The 22,824-nt window shown below is 41.0% G+C and overlaps 2 long non-coding RNA genes across 2 annotated transcripts; both read right to left on the bottom strand.

Annotated features, from left to right (window-relative positions):
- Positions 1 to 10,839: 10,839 nt before the first annotated feature.
- Positions 10,840 to 11,885, bottom strand: LOC127978540 (uncharacterized). The gene is made up of 2 exons (XR_008158540.1): positions 11,551 to 11,885; positions 10,840 to 11,112 (listed from the first exon to the last, which is right to left on the bottom strand). It is a non-coding gene; the product is annotated as an uncharacterized LOC127978540 (long non-coding RNA).
- A 5,690-nt stretch (positions 11,886 to 17,575) lies between these two features.
- Positions 17,576 to 18,570, bottom strand: LOC127978539 (uncharacterized). The gene is made up of 2 exons (XR_008158539.1): positions 18,287 to 18,570; positions 17,576 to 17,848 (listed from the first exon to the last, which is right to left on the bottom strand). It is a non-coding gene; the product is annotated as an uncharacterized LOC127978539 (long non-coding RNA).
- Between the last annotated feature and the right edge of the window lie 4,254 nt (positions 18,571 to 22,824).

The following is a 22,824-nucleotide window of genomic DNA, read 5'->3' as shown; positions in this document are numbered from 1 at the left end:
AAATCGCTTGCAGTAGCTCTGCTACTAAATTTATTTCAAAATTGCAATCCATATACAACTACGATCAGCTGTTCCTTCATCTTGGCTGAGCTCTCAACCTTGTTACGGGAAAGGATGAAGCTGATTGGTTAGTTCTTGTCACATGACCCGCGGTGCGCTTGCGGCATTCTGAAAAGTTGAGATGTTTTTACATTTTGCTGTATCTAAAACGTATCGAACCGAACCGAACCGAACCGTGACATCAGTGTATCGTATCGAACCGAACCGTGAATTTTGTGAACCGTTACACCCCTAATATATATATATATATATATATATATGAAGTAACACTTTTTTATACATATATTTTCAGTTTGGTGGCTTAAGTTGCTGCCTGAAATTTTAAATGAAAAATTATGTGGCTTCCTATATCTTATGGTACCTCTTCGCTGAGGTAAAGGTTATTAGCCTAGTCACTGAGCATTTCCTTTAGAAATGTTTGAAATGTTAATGGAGGACGTTCATTTTGGAGCTGCTTGTAAATCACTAAGTAGCAGAGTGCATTACTTACATGTTATATGATTAAGAGCTACCTCAAATTCTATATGTTTATATATATCTGCTGAAAAGAATGATCGCTGGGAGAAGTGAAGAAAGAAGCCACAACCCTTTCTCTATGACTAGAAATGTTATGCTCTGTTCTCAAAGACAACAGTAGGGATACAAATATGCATAAACCACTAACCAAAGCTAATTCTTAACTCTAGACTAAACAAAAGAGGATCAGACTTCCTGTAAAACTCTGGACATCATATTTTGACAGAATAAGTTTAGGTCACAGTTGCAAAGAGAAATTCACAGACTGTATTTATGTTTTGTATGTCATTTAAACAGTATAAATTTTACCCAGCAGACACTCTGCATAGATTTTTAGAGAATACAGGATATTTCCAAAGCAAGACTTGCCACAATTATGCAAGAGTATTGCATTAATTCTCCTCATCTAAAAAGCCCACCACAAATCACTATATATGGCTTAGGTTCCTCCAACAATGCAAGTCTATAGGCACCAATTCTCACTATTAACTAGTTGCTTATAGCATACCTATTATTAACATACTGACTGTTTATTAGTACTTATAAAGCACATATTCTGTGTGAGCATGACCATATTCTACAATCCTACCTAAAAATTGAACAACTACCTTACTAACTGCTTTAAAGCAGAAAATTTATTCTCCGTTAATTAAAAGGATCATTTCATTCCTGGATGATTTCTTTCTTCTGTTGAACACAAAAGAAGATATTTTGGTAACTATAGATGTCCTTTTTTTATGTGTGGGAAAAAATATCCTTAAAAGATCCTGTTTTATGTTTCACAGAAGAGAAAAAGCCACACAGGTTTGGAGCGACATTAGAGCAAAGTCAGTGATGACAATTTCCATTTTTGGGTGAACTTTACCTTTAATGTATTTCTGAACAACAAGCAGTAAATATTACCTTGAACAGACGGAAGAACAGTACTTCTCTGCTTCCATTACAGTACAAGACAAACTGTGAGGATTTATATAACAGTTCATTTTACTGTAAAAAAAGAAAATACTCTTCACTTTTCACTGACTGCATGCCACATGAGCTGCTCCTGGGGGTATTATTACAGCTCTGCCTTTCGTTAAATACGATTTCTGCTGATTCAGGCCGTCAGCAGAGAACGTGAAACATTCAATACTAGAAACACCTGACCTTCCGCTTCTGCATGTAGCAAAAGTTTGATGCTTTCCTTCAAATATCTGGAATTTCAGCTGTTTTTGCATACAAGGCAATACTCTATTAATGTCTGACCATAGAACCTAATGTGTTTCAGCCTGATAATGATCCTGTCAAACACAGGAACAGTTACAGATTCCATTATGGAGTCGCACAGGCACACATGGCATGTTATTCAGTCTTGGTGGACAGATCTGTGATGCAGGAAGAGTCTGAGACATACATGAGCAAGACGGGAGAGACACAGAGCTTTGAAGAGAGGATAGGGAATACATTAACTGCTTAAAAATTTGGGCTAAGCCGAGCTGGAAGAAAAAGAGCTTTGGAGTTTGGAGGAAAAAGAGACCGCGTGGGATGAAAATGTGAAGGAATGTGTCAAGGGTTGATAAAACGAATCTTATCAGGGGTGCATTCCTCATCTTTGAGAGATAGAGGCCAGGGAAACATTAAGGAGATGAAACAAGCATATTTGCAGCTGGTTTCTTTTACTTGTTCTGGTTCACAGGTTGTAGTTAAAGGTGTTTGCAAGCATCGGGATTAATATTCGTCATTTTAGGATTATGGATTTAAACAACCTCCCTGCCCCTCATATTAAACTTTCATATGTAAGTTATCATGCAACGTTTGTGCTACAGATTTGAGTCATATCTCAAATTTTGTGGCATGTTAAAGGGGAAAGTGTTAGAAACAAACATCTTTCACCTTGGTCACTACTTTCTGGTATACACTACACCTATCAAGTTAGGGTCCTGTTGGTGGTGGGAAAGCAAAAAGGATCAGGGTGTACTGTCAAGAATTGTACCGTACCGTACTGTACTGAACCGTATCACTTGTTGGAAAGAGCCTTTAGTAATCATCATAACATCCCGGGTGTAGTAATCACCCAGAACAATCTAGAAAATGCCTATTGACCACCTAGCAATTGCCTTGCAACCATCCAGAACAGCCATGTGAAACCACCTAGAAACCCCCAAAGCATAGGCACCATAAACTGCCCAGGAAACACCCATAATCAGCTTATAAACAGACCAGAAATGCCCTATTGACCACCCAGAGCATCCAAGGAATGCCTAAGTAGCCAACTAGAAATGTGAAAATCCTTAGTAATCATTCTCAACACTCTAGCATTGTGGGAGCAAGCTCAGCATGCACAAAGAGCACTGGCATATTCTCCAATAAATGTGAAAATCTGAGTCCACAAAGGTTTCCCATATTGCCTTGAAGGTAAAAGCATTGAGGACATTCTCCCATATTAAAGAAACACAGAGACATGATTGAATGTCCTGCACCAAATGTTCCTGGGCATATTGATGGATGTCATCGGTTCATTCTGCTCTGAGAAGAAACCATAATGTGTGTGGTGTTGAATGCTTGTGTTGCAGTGTTCCACTATTTAAATAAAACCATCTCTGGGCTTCAGTCTCTTGTCTTGCTAGCCTGTGCACTGGCACCGTTTCAGTGGAAGCTGTCTATTGCTGGATTGATTGCTTGCTGTGTGCATGATTGTGCAGTCCTTCCAAGCTTTTCCTTCCAGAAGCTGTTTTGCACACAAAAGGCTAAGAACGATCATCTGGCTTTTCTCTACACCCTCTTCTTTCCCCAGTCATGCGAGGTTGAAACGTCTGTGCGCTCAGTAAGAGGCCAGATAAGCCTTCCCATCAGCCCTCTCGCCCCCCCTCATCCATGTTGGGGAAGATTTTGTTGATGCAAGGTCAGAGCTCCCCATGGCACTTCCACACTGGCATGTTTCGAGCCCTGTGCTCGGGCAAAATATCAGTGACATTCTGCATTCATGCAGCTTTTGTTTAGTGGCTCCAAAACAGAAGGGCAAACATGTTCATGTGTAACCTCTTTGTTGTTAACGTGTACTTCTGCATGAATTTCGACTTAGAGTAATGCAAATTTAACATTAGACGTGATTGCTTTATTTTAGTCCTGGGGCTCAGTTTATTTTCCATGGAGGCCTGACGCAACAGGAAATCTCACGCAGAGAAAGAAAAAATATCCTAGACTTTACTTCCTGTAAGCGATATGTAGGCAGGGCTCCGGATAACCAACAGAACCTGCCAGCTAACACATTTGTGTGAACACATTCATACACTCAAACATTCCCGTTGGATTTATTATGGCAATGTTTGACTAATTACTCCCTAAATTCTAAACTGAAATAATAAATAAGTCTTGAACTCGTAAACTGTTTTAAACTTCATGGCAGGCACTTTTCCCTCAGTAATAACACACTAATTGCAGGGAAAATCCACCGAGAGCAAACTGGTTGTTTTTCTCAGGGGTTCAATGGTGGGAAACCAAGTGTCGCTGTGATCGAGGACAGACTTGGTGGGTGCAAAGTCAGTCTATTTTTTTTTTTTTTTTTATATTACGGTCACACTTTATTTTAGGGTCCAATTCTCACTGTTAACTATCCAATAACTATGACTTTTGCCTCAATTAACTCCTTATTTGCTGCTTATTAATAGTTTATAAGGTAGTTGTTAAGTTTAGGGTATTGGGTAGGATTATGGATGTCATGCATTATATGTACTTTATAAGCACTAATAAACAGCCAATATGTTAATAATAGACATGCTAATAAGCAAGTAGTTATTAGTGTGAAATGGGCCCTATACTAAAGTGTTACCGAATTTACATAATATATTCAAACAATGAAAATAAAGTGTCCGTAAAGATGCAGTTACTGCAAGGGGGTGTGGCGACCTTGTGTGGATGCAAATTGCTGGAAGGTTTTCTTTTGTCTATGGAATAACATGCACTGATGAATCCTGTACAATAAGACCAAAAAAATTGTTGAGGCAGCATGCAGTCCATTATCCAATCCAGTCCATTTTCAATCCTGGTCCACTGCACGTCTGACACACTCTGTTTAGTTGACAGAAGTCTGAATTAAATCAGGTGTATTAAATAAGGAAGACTTTAAAATATGCAGTGCTGTCGCTCCCTTAGACCAAAAGAAGAAGAAGAAAAAGATTTCAACTAAATTAGTTTACTTACCCCTACTGCTCCTCAGGCACAATAGTACCGTAAAGCTGCAAGTCGTCTTTAACTCCTCCTGTTGATTCCTGCAGGACTGTGAGTTGACATTTGTGTACACAAAGAGTCTCTTAACCAGAAGGCTGTAACAGACAGGCGTGAGTAACTTAACTATGGCTTTATATTTGATTTCAATGCACCTGTGGACATAAATATGTACCAAAAGCCGGAAATGTCCAAATTATTAGGAATGATTTCACACAAATGGCCCTGAGGGTATGATAAAGCGCTTTGTAGAACCAGTTAAACTGACTCACTGTTTGTATCAGCATATTGCCAAAAGAGCTCTTATATAACTCAAGCCGGCAAGCTTAAGCATGCAAATTGTTGAAACTTGCAAGATAATGCTGTCCCAAGGACATGGGACCTTCAGAGACATACAAGTTTACACAAATTCACTGTCCTTTCCTTTAAATTTGTAGTTTAATATAGTTTGATTGTCAGATTGGCTCAACCACATTAGTCTTCGTAAAGCAATTATATGAAGGTGACAAATAATTATATTGTCCCCCATTAGTCATATTTTCCATGTCCTCTACATAGTCCTCTAGATATATCAGTGATGTGTAGTTGACTTCTGAAATGAGGTAAAGTCTCATCTCTGCATTTACTGTGTGCTTTTTTTTTTTCTTTGTCTGATGCAATATCATATTTGCATATGATGTTTACGAGTAATGCTTTTGAGCGTGTTAAACCCAAACTATACTCTGGATTTGAACTCATTCAAACAAACAAAAAAATGGCAGTATTTTTGATCATTTTCATAAAACATTCATGGCCCCCTGAATATATTGTTGCATGAATATCTGAATATAGAAAAGAAAGAACAGAACCTGACTAAAAACACCCGCTTACCCCAATGTAAGGATCGGAGGGACCAGGACAATTTTTAATACACCTCTGAATGGATTCGTCTGAAAGAAGAAAGTCATATAGACCTAGGATGCTTTGAGGATGAGTAAAACACAGACTAATTCATATCTGGGTGAACTAACCATTTAACCACTTAATATTGTGAATATTAATGTTTTTTTTTAACCCACTTTAAACCTTTATCGAGTGCCTGTAATAACTTCTGATGTGACCTATAGTTGATTTTGATTCTCTAAAAGGCAGATATGCACTTTTTGTATGTTTTATAATGAATGAACACTTCACCTGCTTCTCAGAAACATCCTTTTTCTTATAAAACCCATGAGCACATACAGAAACAAATACAGAAAATATTTTGTCATGATCGATTTGCTTTCATATTTCATGTTTAGAAAAGTCTTCTTTCATTTTTTTTTTCTTTCATTCAGAAGCACAGGAGATTGACAGATCTAGAGTGAATGTGCACTGACTCACACATGGAAGAAAACAGACAGCATAATTCAGTGGAGAATTTATAGAAATTATATTCTGCTGCATAAAGAGCATTTAAGAATAAATCAGTTCTCAGATACCAATGACTCTTTTTCGCACCACGAATGATCGTATCTGGTATGAATAGCCCCATAAGGATGTATTGGATTTTATTCAAAAGTGTTGTTCTGCCAAATCTTTGCATTCAGTGTGAAGAGGCACAACCTAATATCTCTTAGTTGGCTGTATGAGTGCACAAGTGTTTGCATCAAAACTGTCATGATTTCCTTTAGATCATGGCCCAACTCGGCAAGTTTAAACGAGACAGTGAGATGCCAACACAGGAAGGACATGCAAACTCAAACAGCCAGGACTCAAACCAGTGACCTTGTTGTGAGATGGTCTGCATACTGCCCCAGAAATGAACTCTTCACACAATCTATATTCTCGTATTTTGTTTTCTCAGACATATTTTTGAAGAGACACCACTTCCCTTGCTTCCTTGGAGAAAATGACTCAGCTCTATATGCTGAAAAGACAATCTAGTGAGTCATATTTTAAGTCTCCCTGGTCACGTCAATTCCGTTTGGTGTGCCATGATCACTGATTTAGGGCAGGCAAAGACGATGCAATCAGAAACAGATGGTGGCAGCGTTGGATATGTCTGTGATGGTTCCTATAGAGCGCAGTAGATGTATTTAGGGAATCTCTTAGTGGTCATACTGAGAAAGAAAATGAGTATAGTTACCACACACTGCTATAACATCTGCAGCTTGTTAAACATCCTACACAATAGCGTTTGGGTGTGCAAGTGTTCACAAAGTTTCTGTTAAAAGTTTCAGTTATGGTAGTGCTAGATCTGATACTTTTAGTCATTCTATGCCTAACTGCTCTGTTTGTTGAGGGAATTAAGTATAGTAGTCTGTCTTGAATTTGAAAACAGTATTGCTCAGTATAAATTTTTATTATCCTAAAAATGTAGAAGTAAGTTTTAGATTTTTCTGTCTGGCATCATCCAAAGCCACAATCCTGCACAGCTGAGTTGAGTTTGGCATTTATCAGCAGAGTCCTGAAGCTCAAAGCCGTGAGTGGCCGAAGACAGACTCCGTTCCCCTCCGGAGAATCACTGACTCACCCTGTCACAAGGTGAAAAAAAGCCAAATTCAGCCGACACTGCTGGTGAACAGAAGCTGAATGTGCTAAGTGGGTGTTACTATGACCGCACAGGCTACACACGACTGTCTGAAACCATCAGTCATCCCTGAGGAGCCGCCGCTTCAAACAGACATTTTCTCTTACAGAAACAACAGTTAGGGGGATTCGACAATAACACAAACATAATACGTGCTGCATATTTACATTTAGTGAAGGGCTTTTCACACGTGATATAGTTAACCCTGGAACTTCTTAACCCCATCTTACTTCACTTTAACGCTTTTCATAATTTACCCTGGGTTGACAATTAATCCTGTGTATTAATGCGCTGACGTTTTCATACTGTACATTTCTCAACCTAAATCCTGTAGATTAACATTCTTATTTGCATGTTGCTCCTTTTGAAAAAAACAGCATATGTTAGTTGGGTATGTTTTGAAGCATGGCAGCTGGATTGAGCTGGTCCTAGCTGGTCATTAACTGGTTTAAACTGAAAACCAACTTAAACCAGCTCATAACAAACTTAGGACCAGCTCAAACCAGCTGGCATGCTTCAAACTGTTGTAATGTTGTTACTCACCGGAACTCCAATGACTTTTAAATGGCGTCTTTCAATGTGCAGTCTGTAGTGAAAGCTCCCCCGACTCACGTCATAGGTCCCTTGTTCAAGACCTGCAAGGTTTCGGGGCCAGTTTGGAACAAGGATCTGGGATCTCATTCATAAACATTGCGTACGCACAAAATGGACATAGAATAAAGCGTACACACTTTTCCACGCACATATTTACATTTAGCTAACACTTTTATTCAAAGCAACTTACAATTGCTATATATATATATATTTATATATATATATATATATATATATATATATATATATATATATATATATATATATATATATATATATATATATCAGAGGTCGCACGCCTCTGGAGCAACTAGGGGTTAAGTGTCTTGCTCAGGGACACATTGGTGTCTCATATTGGATTCAAACCCGGGTCTCTCACACCAAAGGCATGTGTCTTATCCACTGTGCACACCACCCTATCATACATATCATGATTTTATTAAAAAAATATATTTGTCGTAAATATGTATGCAACGTACAGACTACATTCTAGACCATGCGCACAAACTATTATTCTTGTAGTGGGAAACGTAATGAAGTAAACAATGATTTTATATCAATTTCAATACATATACAGTTTTACATTAAATATTCCACTCTCATTAATGGAGATAAGCACTGAAATTCTGTAATTTTACAAACAACATAATTACATCATATTATTAACAATAAACATTTTGCTACGATTTAATGACAGCAATGAGTGCTATGGGTGCACAATAACTGAGCTTTAAACTAAACTGCATGTTATGAGAAATATTTTAGCAAGAAGAATGATCAGTGATGTGGACTTACTTTGATATAGCGGACTGCTGGATTCAGTTCTCAAATGGTCCATTGTCCGGTTTGAATAGGACCAATGATATTACATTACTGTACAACTGCAGCTGCATGGAAATGTTGATGCTGTGTGAAGGCATCTCCACATTATGAAAAATACAATTAGAAGAAAACGGTAATATCAGCACAGTTTCTTTTTTAAAATACATTTTCAGTGATGCTCTGAGACAATTGTCAGTCAGTTGTATTTACACTGCAATAAATATAGCTATTTATTTCCACTAAAAATAGATAAAAGTTATTTACCTTATTAGCAAAACTGCGTACATTTAATTTGATTTGAATTGTTTAAAACAATTGAAATACTATTTAGCCAGTGAAAAATAATGAGACCAACTCTGCTCTTAAATATTTATCTGATAACTATTTTAATCAGTTTTTTATATGGACATTTTCATTCTAAAATATAACAGGGATACTGGATGATTTTCAGCAATAAAAATTAGATGTAAATATTAATAGAGCAATTATCTGCACCTCAGTAGTACATTGTAAAACATTATGCAATAATAACTTATTGAGTGTACATTTTAATTTTAATTCAAATTCAAATGTATATTCAAATTAATAAATATATGTATTGTCCCCGTATTGGGACAATAAAGCCCTTCCCTAACCCATCCTAACCCATACTTTATTTTTTAACTCTTTGATTATATTCTTCACTTTCATTGAAAATAAATGGTTTTCTGATGTGATCTGAAACTTGAAAAGGGGGAAAATGTTTGCTAAAAGGCAGATTCGAAACCCAGGTTGATCGTTTTACCATCTGCACCCCTAGAGCTAAAAACTGATGGCTATCTTTTGTAGTGTTGACTAGCTAAATATCTTCAGCCAACAAGGCGGGCTATTTGCACTTGGTGTAAATAGACATTGCATAAAAATGTATGTGTATGTAACAAATGGCGCTAGGGTCTGGATAGATTTATGACGCTGTAAGGTCCACGCACTCGGTCCAAGGAAGGTGTCCAGTGCTGGCTGAAGGTTTCTTGCGTGTTCGGTCTTTTCAGTGTGCAAAATTATTTAATTTAAATTCAAAATTCATTTTATTATCTAATCTGACTCCGAATTTAGGTTGAAAGGCAAATTGGTTGTTTGTCTGTCTCTAATTATTAGTATTATTCTGGCATTTGATTATTCTAGTTAACTCTTGACTTTATATTTACTCATTCATAAGAAACATAAGTTGCACAGGGTGCCTCACGTCAGCCGTTTTATGTGTGCCCCATGATCACAAACTCGCTAGTCTGAACATTATTACAACTATTTAATAAACCACCTCATGCTTGTCATTCTTTAAATAGTAGATCTGTTTAGCCCCCTACAGTAGGGTGACCACCTGCTAATAAGCCCAAGGGGTATGTTTCTGAGGGACAATGTGGGACACCCCATGGGCAAGACTCACTGATAGTGGTTTACCCATTTCTAGCACATACCACCTTACATGGTATATTAATAATGCCCTATTCCCCTAAACATGTGTAATTGCTGCTGTACTGTATGACAGAATTGACAAATGCACTTCCACTTACGATTTACTTTAGCTATTTAATTTTATTTATTTTTCATTACAATTTATTCACTTTAAGAATAAATTACTGCTCATATACAGCATTCGCTTTGAACAAGACTGAATGATTTGTCCAGGGTTTTTTTTTTCTCTCATGTTTTTGTAATGTTTGGGAAGCCAGAATGCGCATGCATCAACAGAAACTGTTTTTTTTTTCAGCGAACCGTGCCATCCCTATTACCTCAATAATCAATCAATTACAGGCCTAAAACAATCATGCCCGAGCAGATGGATATTAGTACATCTCATCACACCGGCACCCACGTCTAAATCAGTTGTATGGTCTGGTTTTCAGTCTAAAACAGTTGCGTCAAGTAAAAATGTCTCGTCTGTTTCGGGAGGTGCGCGCACAGTCAGCGGAGGCATGTGTGGGCGTGGCAACTTGAAGTTAATTAATTATGATATAACTACCGACTACGCCACCCCTCTAAAGTGAGGGGAACTAAATACTTGATGGAATTTAGACACACAGGTTCGTTACCATAGGAGGCAGAGACAGAGGCACTAGCGTATAAAACTATTTATTAAATTCACAAAGTAGAAAATACACCTTTTAAAAGTTTAGGCAAAGATATGATTCGACCAGGCATACATTAATCAGTTTTACGAAGGCTTACCCCTAGCAGGGTAGGCTAGCTGCAAAAGTGGCTATTCGTAAAAGCACACACACACACACACACACAGTGAGGTGAGTGACTACAAACGACAATCCACACTCCGTGCTCCAAACACCACCACCACCAGGATACTAGGACAGCTAGCCACCCGACTCAGGGGCCTAAAACACAAAGAACACAAATTACTCAAATGTACAAAACGAAATTAATCTAAAGCCTGATTGACTGAAACAATTACCAAAACACACAACAAAATGTAAAAAAAATGAACAATGGTCACTTAAAGAAAACTGAAATGAAAAGGAAAGAAATATATATTTAAAGCAAAAGTTTTAACAATCACTACAAAATCAAAATCAAACAAAAATCAATTGTAACGAAAACAAACAATAACCAAAAACCATACAATGATACGAGCACAACAAAACTTAATTAAACAGCAAAACAGCAAAACAGCAAAACAGCAAAACAGCAAAACAGCAAAACAGCAACGCCGTCTTTAATCTGCTATTATGCAGGAGGCGATCTTCCCCACCCGAAAACAGGCGGACGTTCCCAAAACTTTGTCCTACAGGTATTGACTACAGCGTTACACACACCTCATACAGTTGCTCACAGCACAAGTCTCAGAAGATTACTTGAATGAAATCAGTCTAACCAGGTGGCAAGAACAGCCTGAAAACCACAGCGAAGCCAGGAATAATGGGCTATTCAAGCTGCAAAAAGGCGACTCCAGCTTTGTTAGGCGGAAGCGCACACGTACCGGATGGGCGGGGCCAACAATGACGCATCCCAGGTAGCCTAATCACAGCCTTTATAAAGCAATGACTGAGCCCTGATAGGCCGTTTCTAAGTACCAGGGGAGGGAGATTACCTACTTTGCCACAATCTGCCCCAGCCATTTTATCGTCGCCCCGACGATAAAACAACTCTAATCACTGACCATACTACTCAATTCCAAGGTCTAAACAGGGCAGAAACAGAATTGGATACAGTAGCCCTTGGCTGTACTACTCCACCTACTGCCCGTGGGAGATGGTAACGGTTAGGATGCTGCCCAGCGTTAGCCCTCCCTGTACGTCGCACAGGACCGGCACCAGGATTAGGCTCATCTGCTGGCAGGGGCTCTACAACCAATGAGGTCGCCGGCTTTACACCAGATTGTCCAGCGGCCCCCAAGAGAATTGGTTCAGTAGACTCTGCTATTCTCTGCATTGCAGAGGGACCCGACGACACCAGGTCCTGCATTACTGGCCTACCCCCTACTTGGGGAGTTTTAGGGACCAAGGCCCACAAATCCATTTCGTCCAATGATGAGGACTCCTCCAATGGTGGTGCCTCAACTACCTCTGGTATTTCTGAAACGCCAGAAATAGGAGAATCTTTTTGTATCCTAATTTTTAACAAGGAACGGTGGACATGCTTTACCCTACTCGAATCATCCACAGGTGCTATGGTATAAACGGAACCTCCTGTTTCAGGTGCTCTCACAACCTGATATACCACCGGGCTCCAGATATCCTGGATCTTACGGCGGCCTCTCACGCCATAATTACGGAGGTAGACCAGCTGCCCTTCTCTCAGTGGGACATCCCGAACATGCAAGTCATGCCTTTCCTTACGACGATTTGCAGCTGCCTTTAAGTGTTGTCTAGCTCCTTCAAACGCCACCTGCAATCGGGTTTGATGCTCCAAAACCCAGTCATTCACACCACTAGACCCCCTCTCCTGGCCCCTACCCAATAAGACATCAACAGGGAGCCGAGGCTCTTGGCCAAACATTAAAAAATAAGGAGACTCACCAGTGGATTGATGAGGAGTGGTGTTGTAACAAAAGAGTAACTGTGGCAACGCAGAGGGCCAGTCCACCTTTCTGGGATTGGGCAAAGTGCGCAAAAGACCGTGCAAGGTTCTATTAAAGCGCTCGCATTGCCCGTTACCGGCCGGATGATAAGGGGTCGTATGGGATTTTTCAATCTGATAAAGGCTACACAGTTGTTGGATGAGGGAAGACTCAAAATTCCGACCTTGATCGGAATGAATACGAACAGGGACGCCAAACTTGAAGAACCACTCGGTCACTAAGACCTGGGCCACCGTTTCTGCCCGTTGGTCCCGGGTGGGGACTGCCAACGTATACTTGGTGAAGACATCAGTCATCACCAAGACATTCTCCAGCCCCAAACGGGAAGGCTCCAACAGAGTAAAATCAATTGCCAAGATTTCATTCGGTCTAGATGCCAACAAATGGCCCATAAAGCTCTGAGCAACAGGTTGTGAATCTTTGGCAGCCTGACATCTTTCACAGTCTCGACACCACTGAACTACATCTGATGTCAGGCCTGGCCAATAACAACGTTGCTGCACCAATTCGGTGGTACGGTCGACACCTTGGTGCCCATGACCTTGATGCATTTGAGTCAGAACCTCTCCCCGCAAGACAGATGGAAGGACTAGCTGAAAAATCTCCTCACCACCATCCGGACGGAAAATACGTCGATGTAAAATTCCTTGCCTTTCCAACAACCGATCCCACTGACGCAGTAGGACTAAGCCAGGCTTAGATAACAGTTTACGCTCCTTCAATGTTGGCCGTATCCCCTGCTTCCAAAAAGGCAAAATCTCCCCTATAACCGGATCCGCCTCCTGCAAAACCCTCAGATCACCTGCAAAACTAGGCAAGGCCAAAACCACAGACTGGGTCACCGGTGCCGCTTTCTCTGCCGCCAGTACTTGCCCCACACCAGCTGGAACCTCAGTCCCAGGCAGCCATTCTCTTACTTCCAATGGGACAGGGGTGTTCTGTCTCGACAATGCATCGGCGTTCTTGTTACTTCTACCTGACCGATACCTGAGGTCAAAATCAAAAACGGCGAGCTCGGAAGCCCAACGTTGCTCGGTAGCCCCAAGCTTAGCGGTGGTCAAATGACTGAGGGGATTATTGTCTGTAAAGACAATGCACTTATGCCCTAAAAGATATTCCCTAAACTTCTCGGTCATGGCCCACTTGAGCGCCAAAAACTCCAACTTCATGGAGCTATAGTTGGACATATTGCGCTCAGTGGGCCGTAGACCGCGGCTAGCATACGCGATTGGTCGTACCCTACCCCCTTGCTCCTGAGATAGAACCGCCCCCAATCCCCCATAACTAGCATCTACCTCTAAGATGAAAGGCTGGGAAAAATCAGCGTAAGCAAGCACTGGAGCAGTAGAAAGTCTGCCCTTCAACTCAGCAAAGCTCAGCTGGCACTGTTCAGTCCAGGCATCAGAAAAACCATGACTCCTTCGAGTCCTGGACTTACCGGCAGTCCATTCGGCCACCAACTTATGCAGCGGGGCCGCCAATTTTGCGAACCCTTCCACAAAGCGGCGGTAATAACTACTAAAACCCAAGAATGAACGCAATTCTGACACACTGGTGGGGCATGGCCATTTAGCTACAGCCTCAATTTTCCGAGGGTCAGTAGACACTCCCTGCGCCGAAATGACATGTCCCAAATATCTGACTTCCCGTTGAAAAAATGCACATTTACTCAATTTGGCCTTTAGCCCCTCCCGCTCCAGACGACTCAAGACAACTTCTAGCCGCTCTAGGTGCTGAGACACTGAGGAAGAAAACACTATGATGTCATCCAGATACAGTAGTAAGGAACTGCACTGCTGATCGCCAAACACCCGTTCCATTAGGCGCTGGAAGGTACTTGGGGCATTACAAAGCCCAAAGGGCATCCGATTCCATTCAAACAACCCGAAAGGGGTGCAAAAAGCAGTCTTGGGTCTATCTTGGTCAGTGACAGGGACCTGGTTGTACCCACTAGCCAAATCCATAGTGGAAAACCAACAGGCCCCTGTCAGAGAGTCCAATGATTCCTCAATGCGCGGGAGCGGGAAGGCATCTTTTCTTGTTTTCGCATTGAGCTGACGGTAGTCAACGCACATGCGCAAAGTACCGTCTTTCTTTTTGACAAGAACAATTGGAGAAGCGTAGGGGCTACAGCTCTCCCTAATAATGCTGGCCTCCAACAACTGGTTAATGTGGGACTTCACCACCTCATATTCCGAAGGTGGAATACGCCGGTACCGCTGCCTAACAGGGACAGAATCCAGCAAGGGAATGTCATGAGAAATCAAGTTGGTACATCCTACATCACCATCATGGCATGAGAATACTGACTGGAACTTATATAAAAGAGCCCTGACCTGGCCCTGTTCTACTTCTGGCAAAACAGACAAATCAACTGTTTCAATCTGTTCCTGTACAGTGGCAGTCGCAGCTAAGGCTTGGGAACTTACGGTGGCTACAACAGATTTCACTTCAGTTACCCCAGCAGGCAGACTTACCATACAAACACTATTTAGCACTCCCAAAACTGTTTTAGAATGCAGCATAACATCCGCAGTTCCCACATTTACCATAGGCAAGTAGGCAGTGCCTCTTATGACCTGTACCAGCGCTGGAGAAGCCAACAAACCTGCGGGCAACCCAGACTCTGGGGGCTCAAACAGTACTAACCCCGCTGCATATTGTTCAGAACAAGTCGCTGCTACAAACTTCATCGTGCCACCTGGGATGCGACATGACTCACGACCCCGTAACCTAACCGGACCAGGGTGCCTTGCTGAACCCTGGTCTTCCAAACGGTGACAATATTGAAGTGCCTGCATGACAAAGCTAGGGGCCTCAACGGTTACAGCAGACTCGAAAAGAGCAGGGCCATGTTGTCCAAATAACTCCTGGTAACAACGGCTCAGGACATTCATCCCGAGTACCCCTGGGACTTGGTCACAAATCCCACCAGGAGGATCCCGGACAACAAGCACTCCACACTCCGAAATCACTTGCCCACACAATTCGACATCCAGTTCCATGTAGCCAATATATGGAATCGAAAGACCGTTTGCAGCCCGAAGTTGTAGCCACTGGCACGACTTAAGTCGATCCGGACCCCATGGTTCAAAATATTTACGAAACCAACTTTCCGTTATTGTGGACACCATGGAGCCAGTATCGACCAAACATGAAATTTGGACCCCACCCATTCGAATAGCAAGGTGCGGGCATGAAGACATTAAATGAGACATACTTGAAACACTAGAGCCGGTCAATTCCCCAACCGCGCCTTGGCTCGGCGACACGGTGGGGACTAGTTTCCCGACAACGCAGATGGACCAGGCTGTCTACCCTCAGATGACGACGCAGTGGGCAAAGGGGGTTGCGGACGAGGGGGAACACGCTCCCCATCGCACTCTCTAGCAAAGTGGCCAAGTCGTTGGCACCTCCTACATATAATGGAGCCACGGTGAGGAGGCTGACTACGTGACTGAGGGGCCTGCAAGCGAGCAAAATTTTGAGTTAGCTTATTTAATTGCTCTTGCTGTGATCTCAGCATTTCCCTCAGTTCACCTAGTTCAGAGCGCTGAGGAAATCTACCCACCCGTGACTCACCTTGTACACCATACTGAATCCCATAGGCGGATGGAACGGAATTGCTTCGTCCTCTCGTACTCCCCAACATTCCCTCCCTTTCCCATCTAAGAGCTTCGCTTCGAACTTCCAACAATGTTAACATTGGCTGACGACGTATTAACTGTTTTAATTCTCGGCGAAGGGCCACGTCACAAACATGTTCAATGAACTGATCGCGTAGCAAAACTTGTGAATTTGGCATAACATACGGCGATCGCTGCGTCACACGTTCTAGGAGACCCATCAAAGCTAGGGAAAACTCCAACAATGATTCACCCTCCTGCTGCTTTCTAGAAAAAAATGCCTCCTGTAATGAGACATATGACTGTGAGCAACCATATAATTCCCGTAACACCAAAATAATTTTATCTGGATCATTTCGCTCAATCTCCGAACGGTACCTAATCTCTTCCCTTGCCTCCCCCTCCAAGTGGTCAAACAAGAAGAAAGCTTGATCAGAAACAGACAGGTGACGAGCCTGCATACAAGCTTTGGCCTCTTCAACCCACTCATCAATGCTCAGACCAACCCTGCCATTGAATTTTTGACATTTCCTGTCTCGAGGTACAAAAACGAATCGTTCTGGCAGGACTGCCTGTGCACTACTTGGCTGAGGGGGGGCAGCAACAGAAGGACCAGGAACAATAGAAGGTGCATCACTAGGGCCAGGAAGCGCAAGAAAGTGGTCTTGACGCAACCTCTCATTTTCTGCCCGCAACTGAGCTACTACTTCCCTCAGTTCCTGCAACTCTTCTTCCATAATTTTGACGGCCGTAACACTTACCAACAAGAGGGAGTAGACTCAAAGAATCAGAATCCACCAGACGTGCGCTGCTGTTTTGCTGCTACTCCTTACCAATCTCACTGCAACAGAAAAATAAAAGAAAAAAACAAAAAAAAAATACAACCACTAATACCAGTGTCTCCGCCAAACACGGTAATCCTGCCGACTACGCCAGAATGTGGGCGTGGCAACTTGAAGTTAATTAATTATGATATAACTACCGACTACGCCAGAATGTGGGCGTGGCAACTTGAAGTTAATTAATTATGATATAACTACCGACTACGCCACCCCTCTAAAGTGAGGGGAACTAAATACTTGATGGAATTTAGACACACAGGTTCGTTACCATAGGAGGCAGAGACAGAGGCACTAGCGTATAAAACTATTTATTAAATTCACAAAGTAGAAAATACACCTTTTAAAAGTTTAGGCAAAGATATGATTCGACCAGGCATACATTAATCAGTTTTACGAAGGCTTACCCCTAGCAGGGTAGGCTAGCTGCAAAAGTGGCTATTCGTAAAAGCACACACACACACACACACACAGTGAGGTGAGTGACTACAAACGACAATCCACACTCCGTGCTCCAAACACCACCACCACCAGGATACTAGGACAGCTAGCCACCCGACTCAGGGGCCTAAAACACAAAGAACACAAATTACTCAAATGTACAAAACGAAATTAATCTAAAGCCTGATTGACTGAAACAATTACCAAAACACACAACAAAATGTAAAAAAAATGAACAATGGTCACTTAAAGAAAACTGAAATGAAAAGGAAAGAAATATATATTTAAAGCAAAAGTTTTAACAATCACTACAAAATCAAAATCAAACAAAAATCAATTGTAACGAAAACAAACAATAACCAAAAACCATACAATGATACGAGCACAACAAAACTTAATTAAACAGCAAAACAGCAAAACAGCAAAACAGCAAAACAGCAAAACAGCAAAACAGCAACGCCGTCTTTAATCTGCTATTATGCAGGAGGCGATCTTCCCCACCCGAAAACAGGCGGACGTTCCCAAAACTTTGTCCTACAGGTATTGACTACAGCGTTACACACACCTCATACAGTTGCTCACAGCACAAGTCTCAGAAGATTACTTGAATGAAATCAGTCTAACCAGGTGGCAAGAACAGCCTGAAAACCACAGCGAAGCCAGGAATAATGGGCTATTCAAGCTGCAAAAAGGCGACTCCAGCTTTGTTAGGCGGAAGCGCACACGTACCGGATGGGCGGGGCCAACAATGACGCATCCCAGGTAGCCTAATCACAGCCTTTATAAAGCAATGACTGAGCCCTGATAGGCCGTTTCTAAGTACCAGGGGAGGGAGATTACCTACTTTGCCACAATGCACCTCCCAACTCGCACCGGAGGCTCGAACCTTTTTTTCTCAGATTTTGAAAAACTCCAGTGTGGGGTTGACACTGCAAAACCCCTGCTAACCTTCTTCAGGACGAGGTTTCTTAATCCAGAATAGAAATCAGTGCTAATCCTGCTTCTAAACTACAAGTGTGAAACATGCCTTTATTTGGGGTTAAACGTGGGGTTTAGAATGGTAATAACCCAGGGTTGTGGTCAGTGTGAAAAGCCCGAAGCCATTTTGTTTTTGTTTTTTGAGCAGGAAAGCTTAGGATTCAAGGTCTTCTGTATTTCCACCCACTCATTAACCACTCACTGATGGCTTACGTCAGTAACACACAGAATCACTTCGTATTTTGGAAAGAACAGTCGCTCTGGAGAAGATTCCATTAATTATACAGTGAAATCATGTACTGGTGCTGCTTGAAAGAATAAAACAACCAACCCTTTTAAGGCACCAGAGAGGTTTGGGCTTTTACACATGAGGTCATGTGTTTAGGTCTCGACAGGACAGTTCAAGCATCTCTCCTCACCGGCCCAAAGGGATTTCTCATTAATGTTATCAGCAGTTCTAGCTCATATGCTGTCCCAGCAATGCAAGTCATGAGAGGAGAAAAGGTACTATTAAATACACAGTTAACAGCTCAAGAGCCCAGGAGAAAAGATGGTAAGAAGTCATTTAGCAGAGGCTTGTATCCAAAGCAACTTATTAGGGCAATCTTCCCTTGAGTAACCGATATCTTGTTAAATGGTGCAACAGTGTTAGGTCATGGATCAACACATGCATGAGTTTAACTTGTTAGTTACCATCCCAGATCTTTAACCACAACATCACTTAAAAACAGTTAGCAGGACTTGATTTTGTCCATCATGGTTTGAGTGGATCATTGTCATTTGCTAATTGCTGCAGTTGCTTAATGAAAGTGATAGGTTTCTGGAGAGGAGGGATTGAAACGTAATTGCCCTGCTATAGGGCACTAAACTTAAACTTTGTCAGTACATTCAATGGAAAAAGAACATTGGTAACATTTTAGATTAGAAAACACATTCACTATTAACAAACAACTCATAATTTGCTGCTTATTGATAGTAAGTAAGGTAGTTGTTGTAAAAGTGATGTTTAGGTCTGGGGTCGTGTTAAAAGATCTAGAATATGGTAATGCAGAAAAAAGCATTAATTTGTCTTTTGTAAATACTAAACAGCCAATTAGTAATATGCATGATAATTACTGTAGCAACCAGTGAATGCCATAATCTAAATTGTTACGTATTCAGAATTGTTTAAAGCAAGCTCCTGGAGCATCAGACTACTCTCAAATTTAGATAATTTACCCATGCACACTCTTGTAATTTTTCAGCGGCTGCAAAATTCAATATTTTGATACAAGAAGTCCTCAGTGAGGTGGTTACATGATACTTGAAAAGCCCAGTGGTCCCACAGGACAAGCTAATGGATTCCCTTGAAGTGATTTCCTGCCCAGATGTGATTGTGGTCCAGGCGGAAGACTGAAATACTAATGAGTGTGTCTTGAAAGGATTATCCTCATTATCTTATGCCTGCATCGTCCCATCAGTTCTACTGACTGGAACTCTCATTCCATATAAAGTTCTTAATGAACTTGCATCATAAACTCGAACACATGTGCCAAATGTGATGACTTGTTAGTAAATCAAAATACATTAATGATATGCAGTTTAACCTACAACCAGGTCATGACTTGACACACAATGTCGTCACTGAACATCATCATGACCTGTTTACAGAGACAATCCATCTGGATCGACCTGAAATGAAATGTCTTGTCAAGACCAAAATGAAAATGGTTTATGGATTCCTCCACGGATCGAACCACCTTCCTTTCAGTTTCCAGACCAGAACACTACACCTCGCCACCTCATATTTCACAGCACCAACACTCTTTTACATTCATAAGGCTCTCTTTTTTAGAAGAGCACCTCAATGTGTCTAAAGCATGTGTGTAAAGCGCCAGACCATTTTAATATAGTTGAAATACTTTTTGAAGGCCTTTAAGCTGTATGACAAATTGAGAAGCAAGAGAAAAGCTAAATCTGCTATCTGGTTAAGTCTCAGATGGCTGTGCTTAACCTGCAGCTACCGCTAATGAAAGGAATGTGGCTCGCTGTCATTTTCAGCCCACTGGAGATTTCTTGTGAGTCAGGAAACGGCAGAGCGCTGACGGCTAGAGAACATACTGCTGATTCAGAAAACAAATCAGATTCCTATGGATGGCAAGTGTGAACGTCTGCATAATGGAACAGCAGCTGTTAACTGATGGGATCCTTGGTGAATAAACCAATGGTGAACTTGTTTAGGTTAATGAACAATGCATGTTATTCGTACACCATATGTTTCAGTTCAGGTGATATTAATCAAGTCACTTCACAAATCTGCATTGGCTTCACTTTAATTCTCAGAGGAACCAATGGATCATTTTGTTGCCAAATGTATTAGCAATGCTGAGCAATGGTTTTAGATAGAAAAAGAGTTGGAATGGACATTTGAGTTCCAAAAAAGTTTTTATCTGCATAATTACAACTGGGTGAAACTCGTCAATGAATTTCTTTAATTCAACATGCAGCCGGCTACCAATATCTGGCATACTGTACCAGCCTGATCTTACTAGAATTAGTTGATATTCACATGCAATATTAAAGGCACATTTTTGTGTACTTTCTGCTTCCTGTCCCATATTGCTTCCTGTCATGTCCTGTCCTGTCTCCCACATTGCTTTCACATATACTGTGTGCTGAAACATACAAGAAGGACATATGGGCAGCATCTAAACTATTTTTTACAAATTACTATCTATACAAGCAAGTTTATAAACAAGCTTTTTTTTCCATTAACAATTTAAAGTTTATGCTTATGTACAATGACTGAATCCATAAAAATAATAGGTAACACTTTATGTTAAGGACCAATTCTCACTATTATCTAGCATGCATATTATTAGCATATGACATATCACTAGTCTAAGACTAGACTAGGCCTTTTCTGTTGCTGCAAATATTTGAAATTCTGACATTTAAGCTGTTGGAATGCTGTTTAAATGGAAAGCAATTTGACCAACTCTAGTTGTTTTTAAATGCGAAAAATAAATGAAAATAGCATATTGGCTGTATTTTAACACCTATAAAGCACATATCGATGCCTTATTCTGCATGATCATATTTTAGATCCCTTAATCCACAACATACCTAAAATTAACAACTTACTCACTAATTATTAATAAGCATCAAATTTGGAGTTTACTGAGGCAAAATAGTCATAGTTAATAGTTAGTTAATAATGAGAGCTTAAAATAAAGAGTGACTAAATAAGAAAAGTTCACTAGAAGTCACAGAACAGAATGAAACCGTAATGAAAAATGATGTAAATGTGATTAACCTAAAATGATTCATAAACAATTCTAAATCTCTGAAGTTTTCATACTGCATGTAAAATGCTTAAGTTTGTTGTCAGTATGACAAAAAAAAAAAAAAAAAAAAAAAAAAAAAAAATATATATATATATATATATATATATATATATATGACACTGACACTCTTTCAGTACTCATGGATCAGCCCTATTCCAGCATTAAATTGTTGCCGGTTAGTGAATGAGATGCCAGTCTTTGCACTGAAAACCATGCAGAAAATTGGCATAACTGTTCAGCACATTCACCCCCTGCTCTGTAAGTTGTAGCCGCATGATGCAATCAGTAAGAAGCGGAAAAGCATACAAAGCAGAAAAAAAGCGTTGGAATGAGAAGAAGGAGAGAGAGCTGAGATAAAAATAAATGGCACTACTGTTGGCGAAGGTCTGCGCGGACGATAATACTAACAATCTGCTGCAGAGCACTGCCAATGTGTACAGGAAACACAGCGGAACTGCGCCGGGAGGGGGTGGGATGCATACGCACATACACACATATACTCATAAATGCATATGAATTCTCTAAGAAATGAACCCAAGAAAAATCTGATAAAACCCAAACAAATATTTATAAACAAAACTCAACACACAGTTCATTCCAAAACCAGTCTCTGCAAATAGACTTTTGAACATGAGGCCTCACAGACTTTCTGGGCTTGGCTGCTTTTGCTGCACAGCTTTCTGGGTATTCAGCATGGTGGGAGCACATATCTGGATGTCTTCAGCAACAGATGCGACAGGATGGTTTAGGGAGCGTCTGGGTCACAGACGTCACACAAACACACCCACATGTACACACA

Source organism: Carassius gibelio, chromosome B19 (assembly GCF_023724105.1).
Source record: "Carassius gibelio isolate Cgi1373 ecotype wild population from Czech Republic chromosome B19, carGib1.2-hapl.c, whole genome shotgun sequence".
NCBI lineage: Eukaryota > Metazoa > Chordata > Actinopteri > Cypriniformes > Cyprinidae > Carassius > Carassius gibelio.
This window is presented reverse-complemented; position numbering and strand designations above follow the sequence as displayed.